This window comes from Mus pahari, chromosome 4 (assembly GCF_900095145.1).
Source record: "Mus pahari chromosome 4, PAHARI_EIJ_v1.1, whole genome shotgun sequence".
NCBI lineage: Eukaryota > Metazoa > Chordata > Mammalia > Rodentia > Muridae > Mus > Mus pahari.
The window spans coordinates 144,180,957-144,189,047 of NC_034593.1; the positions used below are offsets into that span (position 1 = coordinate 144,180,957).

The 8,091-nt window shown below is 42.6% G+C and overlaps 1 protein-coding gene across 1 annotated transcript in view; it reads left to right on the top strand.

Moving 5' to 3' along the window:
* Negr1 (neuronal growth regulator 1) overlaps positions 1–8,091 on the top strand; it is a 718,441-nt gene that overhangs the window by 616,411 nt on the left and 93,939 nt on the right. The gene's annotated exons all lie outside the window — the stretch shown is intronic.

The following is an 8,091-nucleotide window of genomic DNA, read 5'->3' on the forward strand; positions in this document are numbered from 1 at the left end:
GTATTATACAAACCTAAGCATGGAAAGGCCAGCACATATCCCAAATTCAGGTCACATGCAAAGAACTGCCTCTTCCTGCAATGTGATTCTTGCTGTGTGGAGATATTTGGGGGCTTCGATGCTAAATTCCCCCGAGAATGTGCTGTAAAGCAAAATGCATTTTTGCTTACGTACACATCAAAGGGGAAAACATAGCTGGCAGTTGCTGAAGCAATGAAAACAGATTCCGTTCAGGCAATATGGTAAAGACCTCAGTATGGAACTGGGTAGCTGCTGGGCATAGCAAGGTGTATGGGTTTAAACAGGGCAGTGTAGGAATGGGTGGGAATTTTCAGGGAAGCAGCCAGGCCTGGGCGTTTGATGAAAGTGACCCCACAGAGTGTGTGGTGGAAATAACCAAGAAGGGTCAGGTGACACCGGAGTGTGGCCAGATATGCAAAGTCGTTGGACAGGGTAAGAGCCTTGCTACTAGTGCATTTGCAACAGTGCCAGGATAGAGAACGGAAAGTATCAGCAGCCAGGCTACAAAGGCTCAGCCAAAGGTTTTGTGGAGTGCGTGCTGAATTCTAAAGTGAGAACAAAAACAACGGATAAAGTTTACACACTCGCATTTGTTTTCCCTGCTGTTCTATAAGTGTGTGGAAATGGGTCCTTCAGGGGTCTAAATCCTTTTGTTATCAAAGTGTATTTTTAAAAGTGAGCTTTGGAGAAACGTCCAAAGTCATTTACCTGAGCTAGCTGGTGAGCTTTAGACTAAAATCCCTCAAAGTCATCTAGCTGAGCTTCACCTGAGCTAGCTGATTAGTTTTAGATGTAGGTCCAGTGAGACACTCTTCCTCAAAAAGAAGGTGAATAGTGACGGAAGAGGACACCTAAAGTTATGGGAACACTGGACCCTGCTGTACACTGAGCAAAGTCAGCATCAAGTCAGTAAATTTCAATCAAAGTTCACTAAACAGTTGACAAGGTCCAGGCACTTGCTTGGGAGCTAGAGCTTCCTGTGGTAGCCGAATGGATCCTGTCATATCTGGTGGGGGCTGTGGAATCAGTAAGGACGCTGAGAGAACACATTATTCAGGCCCAGTGGGTACTCTGTGTCCACCACATCCCAGCATCACTGTTACTGTATGTCAGGGGTTCTGAACACTGTACACACTTTGCTCATGAAAGCATGTAGAAGAGGGATTATTTAAGGGCAGGATGAGAACCCCCAAGTGGCTGACTTCTGCCAGCACAAATCCTCTCCTGATGTTCTGCAACGCCCCAAAGAAAAGCCCCAGCTGGGACCAAGTGTTCAAATCCAGAAGCCCATGGGGCAAATTGCACATCCAAATGACGGCAATAGTGTTGTAAATTCATTTGGGGAAGTGATGCTTTTCTGGCCAATAATGCTTTAAACAGTTCTGACATATGGAATTTCTACACAGAAGCATGAAAGAGCCATGGCATGGTCCTTGTCACTCTCACACACAAAACAAGAACTTGGCCTTTACCACAGGAGATGGTAGCAACATGGGCTACCTGGCCTCTCAGGGGTGCCTCTGTGTGTGTCAACGTTTATGTCTGGCAATATCTAAATAAGTAAATGTATGCTTGGTTAATTCCTGAATTTTTAGGATTCTTTTTTATCTACATTATGATAATATAGGCCTGAAACACATACAGTATTTGAAGTGTTTCAGCTCAAGGCCTGGGATATAGAAAGTATTCAGCAATGCTGGTCCTGACTTCAGTCACAGTGGACTTAACTTGTCTTGTGTCCAGAGAATTGAGGGTAAGATACTTCTATTCAATGTCCATTCTCTCCAGCTCTGGGGGGCACCGATGCAATCTACTTAGAGCCACAGACTCATATGAAATGACTAGCTACTTCTTTTATTTAAATCACTGTACGTTGACAATATTTGCTGTACCAAAGGGGCTCATGTTATTCAGCTCAACAAAGTCGCAAATAATATATATTTGAAAACAAGGGGTAGCTGATGTAAGCAGCAGATGGCTCCAACATAAAATCAAGGGAGCTGCTTTTAGCTCTACCCCAGGGCTCTTAAAGCCGCCTTCTCGGGGCGCCTTTATGTGTTGTGGTTTATTTCTGAAGTGACAATAAAATCGGGAAGAGCGGAATGAAGAGAGCACCCAGCCTGGGCATGTTTAACAATCTGTTCTGCATACGAGGGAAGCAATGCCATCACTAGAATCAACAATATCTTGACACATGATTCAAACGTCAAAAATATCCCAGAACACAAGATGCCTTTGCATCAGTGACAGAAAGCCGAAGTCAAACCCAGACTGGGCCTGATCCCTGAAAAGCTGTCCTCTTCTCTGAAAGTTGAGACCTGCACAGGGCACAATATGGTGCTTGGAAACTGAACCCCTAAGACCTCCATGATGTAATTCTCTCTACATTGTGGCTGTTTAGACAGTGAACAATGCCAGGGAAGTGTCAGGCATAGAGCCACAGGAATGCTGCTGCTAAGGGAAGGCACTGCTGTGTAAGAGCCAATGGTGTCTGCAGATGTAGAGAGATGTTAAAATGTGATGGGTTTATTGTAGTTTTGTATATACATGTGTACATGTACATATGAGCATATGTTTATGTATGCATGTGTACATGTCTATGTGTGAGTGTGTTTATGCAGATTCATGAACAGATGTGTACACATGTATGTGGAAGCCAGCAATCAACATTAGGTGTCTTCCTCTATCACCTGAGACAGACTCTCTTCCTGAACCTGAAGCTCACTAATATGGAAAGATTACTGTCATCAAGTCCCAAAGATTCTTAAATTCCCACCTCCTGCATTCTAAGCTTGTAGATATACACTGCCATATCCAGTTGTTTGTGTGGTTACGAGGAGTTGAACTCGAATCATTGGGTTTACACAGCAAGCACCATTGGCTGAGTATCTCCAGACTCTATTCATAATATTTTGCTGCATGCTAAGTTACCTCAATCCCCATAGCTTCAAATCACAGTGATCTACCTTAGGTCAGAAAGGGTCCCATGCTGGAAGAAGGTTGTAATGAAAGCCAAGACTGTAGCAAGGCTGGCAAGGTGGTGCCTGCCCACTGTCGCCTCTTTATTTGAGCTAGATTAGTGTGTGTGTGTGTGTGTGTGTGTGTGTGTGTGTGTGTGTGTGTGTGTGTGTAATATATGTATATGGTGCACATGTCTGCATATGCATGTGGAGGCCAAAGGTCAACATTGGGTGTCTCCCACTCTTGCCCTCCACATTCTCTTTTGAGTCTAGATCTCTCACTGTGCCCAGAACCCATCAACTGTCCAGAAGGTTCCAGGCAATCTGTCTATATCCACACACTGCTGGGATGATGTATGAGCACCACTACACACAGCTTTATACCTGGGTGCTAGGAATCTGACCCAGTTCCTCATGCATGTGTGGCAAGCACTTTACCCCTCAGCCCCATGACAGAGTTTTGTAAAATGTACAGACATCATCACTTCCACCTGGATCATATGGAGGAATTTGCCGTTTATTTATCTCATGTATTTATTTCTTTAAACCATTGACACATCTAAGCATCTTTCCCAGTGTATTCCATTTCTGTGCTTGGTTTTTCTTCCTTCTATTCCTCATTGATCAATGGTGACACCACAGAGTCTGGGCTTTAGAAGCCATTACCCAGACAAGAAAGATAACAGAACAGACTGGGAGTGGCAGAAAGCGTCAACCTCTTCAGTGATTTGCTGGACTGTTTACATTCACTCCCCTTTGGCAATCTTGTCTCAAACAAATACTTCCACAGCTACTAGCCACACCCCTTGACCAATGAACAAGTCAGATCAACAGCATCAGACAATGCAATGTCAATGAAATTAATACAGGGGTAAAGTTGGGCGAGGCCAGGGAGCTTGTCATTAAAATGACCTCTGCTTTAGCTATTGAATACATCAAAAACACCATAGTGTTCAAGAAGAAAAAGGTAAAAACTCTGAGCCATGTCTCTCCATCTGTTATTGATATCATCCTTAGAAAACACTCAGAAGAGTTGTGCCAAGAATAAAAGCATCTGCAGCCAGAGAGGCTCACTAGGCCTCTCTAGATTATTTGACTATAGAACTTGTGGCATGCCTAACCAGCATCCAGAAATGATACAGGAGCAATCAGTCACTGAGTTCTCTTTTCTTTAGGAAACTTGCAGGTGATTTGTGTCTTAGCACTGGCTACAATTGCTCAGGTTACACAGATGTCTTTTACTTTGCTCTTCTGAACTCTGCTCTGACACAGTCTCCTGAAGGGCCCTAGCAGAAGCACTGAGCACAGTCTCCAGAGGCAGGTGCTAGAATGGGACCTCTGTCCATACCATTCTTCTCTGTATTACCAGGTACAAGGTCTGTTTCTCTAAGCTCCATTTCTAAGGATGGTATGACCACAATATCCACATTTCTCCTTTGTCTGGTTGCCCCACTGTAGTTGAGTATGTGGGGCTGAGTGATCTCTAGGAAGAGATTCTTTCCTCTATGCTGCAAGTCCAGCAACAAAGGAGCCATGTTTGGTAAAGACATCGCAGGGTAGAGAGACTCCATGGAGTCACAAGGCAGAGCAGAACACAGCTTGGGAAAATGCCTAGGCAGGCCAGGGTACACTACTGATTTACAAAGGTGTCCTGCAATAGCTCACCCAGTCATCAGGCAGACAGCATATGAACAGCCCCTTCCTCCCCAACCACCCCCAAGGCTCTGCCTCTTAAATGCCACAGATATTTCAGAATTCTACAATTCAAAATAGTGCCTCATAATATACACATCACTGTGGCACCCTTTTTAAATGAAAATGTCCTTGGCTGTTGTTAGAAGTGTATGTTTCATGTTGTCACGTGTAGTTTATCTTAACTGTGGCTTGTAGGCTGTCATTTACCTTCTAGCCCAGCATTTACATAGCACTTGACCTACAGTACAGGGATTCTGTTGTCTTTTAAATCTACAAATCCATAAATTACAGGTGAATTAAGCAACTGTACTCATTATTATCAGATTTTTATTTTGACCTCTGTGAAATAAGTGAGTATTTGTAGAAAATATTTTGCCATAAAAATTCAAATTTTTTTTTAGATTAAAAAAGATGACAGGTCCATCTCATACTGTGCTTAAACATGGATTAGACAGTTTTAATCCATGGATTAAAGAACTTGGAATTAGGTCTTCATTGACCTCCACGTGTGACCCACATGTATACACACACAAACATACGCACACACACACACATTAACACTCATGATTGACCTCCACATGTCACACACATGTATATATACACCCACACAGACAGTAACACCCATCATTAACCTATACATGTCACACACGCACACACACACACACACACACACACACACACACCTGCAGGCAAACACATGCCTGTTTCCTCATAAGTTTGCTTGTCCCGAGCAAAATTACAGTTAGTAAAGAAAAAAATTAATTTTGTCCCCCAAGACTCTTCATTTTTCTACATAACTGTCTAAAATATCTGATTTGGAGATGATTAAAAAATGAGATACCTAGCACAGTAACTGAATATATAACACACACACACACACACACACACACACACACACACTACTACAGTATACCTACAGTATACCAATTTTTGTATCTTTCCTCTGTGACCTAGGTTCAGTTTTTCTGCTATTATGAAAGAACAGACTGAAAGAGCAAACATTTCCAGGTGCTATTTTGATTGTATAACTATAAATAAATAAGGAAAAAGATAAAACTCAGAACTAGTAATAAATAGACATTTCAAGAATCCTCATAGTTTTTTATACATATTGGAGATTATTTTTAATTATGTACTGTTTATTTCCAACTCTGTTTCATACCGTAACCAAAACACTTCTCTTCTATTGTTGCTTCTGTTGTCTCATTCTCAGGACTCAAAGCGCCCTCAGGGCAGTCATGCTGATCAGAGGAGGGCCTGCATTTGAGTCACAAGAGTCTGGCAGGAGCCCACTGAGTTGAACTAATTGAATACTGTATGGTGGGGAAAACTTAAGAAGAGAAACTATTCTTTAAGCAGTCATAGTGTGCCTGTGTTGCTATACAACTGGTTTTGTAACACAAAAGAGATAATTCAAGTTTCTGATCCTCAGATTATGACTTTGTGAATTCTAGCCTTTTCTTTCTCAGCAGGCCCATCCCATCTTGTTTGTTCATTTATATGTACTCATCCAAGCCTAAGAGATAATTCGAGTTTCAGATCTACCTGAAACAATGCAAAGAATATCATGAAAAATAAAGTTAAACTGAGCTAGGTTCAAGAGACAAAACAAAAAGCTCATGGCATCCATTGAAAATATAGGATGGCCCTGCTTTAAAAACATCTTATAAGATATAATTTGGGGACAAACAGTATCTACTTATATTATAAATTAAGAAATTATTGTTTGTTGTGCTAGATACAATGTTTATAGTTGGTTGCAAAGCATGTCTTTAGTTTTCAGACAAATGTACAGATATGCTTCATTATATAATATGACATCTGTAATTTTGTTTAAAGTGGTTCTAGATAGATAGTAAAGTAGACAGACATAAGTACCAAGATAACATTTGATAAATGAAACTATGATAATGATTTCCAAACATATGGTTAGTACATGTGTCAGCCAGGTTTCCATGACAACAAGAAATACTGGAGACAAACATCTTAAAAAGAAAAGAGGCCATTTTGGTTTACGAATTTGGAAGTCCATGTTGGGTTGGTCTTGTTTGAGGGTATGTGATGAGGTATAATATTATGGTGGTGAAAGACAAGACAGCTTATGGCTAATGTGATGGCTAATCTTGCCATCTTAATAGGATGTAGAATGACCTTGGAAATAACTCTCTATACATGTCTGTAATGAATTATCTAGATTACTTGATTAATGTGGGCAAACCCACCCTGCATGTGATATCATTCCATAATGTTCCAGGCTTAGCAAAAAGGAACCACTGTGCTGAGCACAAACATTCCACTGGTCTCTGCTTCCTAGCAGCAAATGCAACATCCACCTTTAGCTCATTCTCTCATGGGCCATATCCTATGATGCTATGAATCAAAATAAACCCACCACCACAGATGCCCTTTCCATTGTGGAAAACAAATCCAGTCTTGGCCAGTGTAAGATTGGACACTGAACTCTCTGATTGAGGACTGGATGCAAAGAAAAATAGATTCAGAGCAGGAGAATTTGGCTCCATCATGGACAGGGTCTGTGAGCCAAGAGGGGAAGGGCAGATTCCAGGAGGAACCATGGGAACAGGACAGGCTGGCAGATTTGTGTCACTCCAAGCCTCCTGGGGCTCTTTTTGAAGCAATGGGGCCATGACACAGCATGCAGGAAGCCAGGCGTGCCAAGGACAGCTGTTCTCTTGGCTTAGTTAAGGAAAAATAACCAAGTGCCTAGGCAAAGCCATAGGGTGATTAAGGTGGGGGCTGCATGACCACAGAGACTTTAGAACACTGTTCTTCTTCAACCCCACATTTGAGGACAGTATCCCGTCATCCCAGCACTGTACTAAAGAAGTCAGTGCCTAAGACACTGTCTCTGGTCCTCCATAAGGAGAAAAAGTCACCAAGTAAAAACAGCAAAAGAGCAACATGACTGTGGCCAATAAGAACTGTGGGGAATGGCTCCAAGCCACTCCCCAGAGACGAGGGAAACTTTCCCAAACTGACCTCCTAAATTATGTTGTCTGTCCTCGGACAATGTGCTTGTCCATGCGGAGAGACAGCAGAAAGCAGGCCCACCCTGGCTCGGTATTTTTCAAGCCTACTGAAATATCAGGCTTCGGTATTCTGCACTGGTCAGAGCTTGGAGGGAACGGGGTGCTGAGAGGCAGAAGGTGACATGCTTTGTGAGCGGTGAGGTGCCAGGCCCAGTCTTGTGAGTAATGCCCATGGCTTCTCTGGTTCCAGCATTTCTTCTGAGGAGTGGTAATAGTGAGGCTCAGGCAGATGAAACACCATCTCCCCATTTCCAGGCCAATAGAAATGGAGAGGGAAAAGGCACGTATGCAGCATACTTCTCATCAACATCACCCAACTATGAGCACTCAGCTAAAGCCAAGTCCTCCAGGTTAACGGGGGGGGG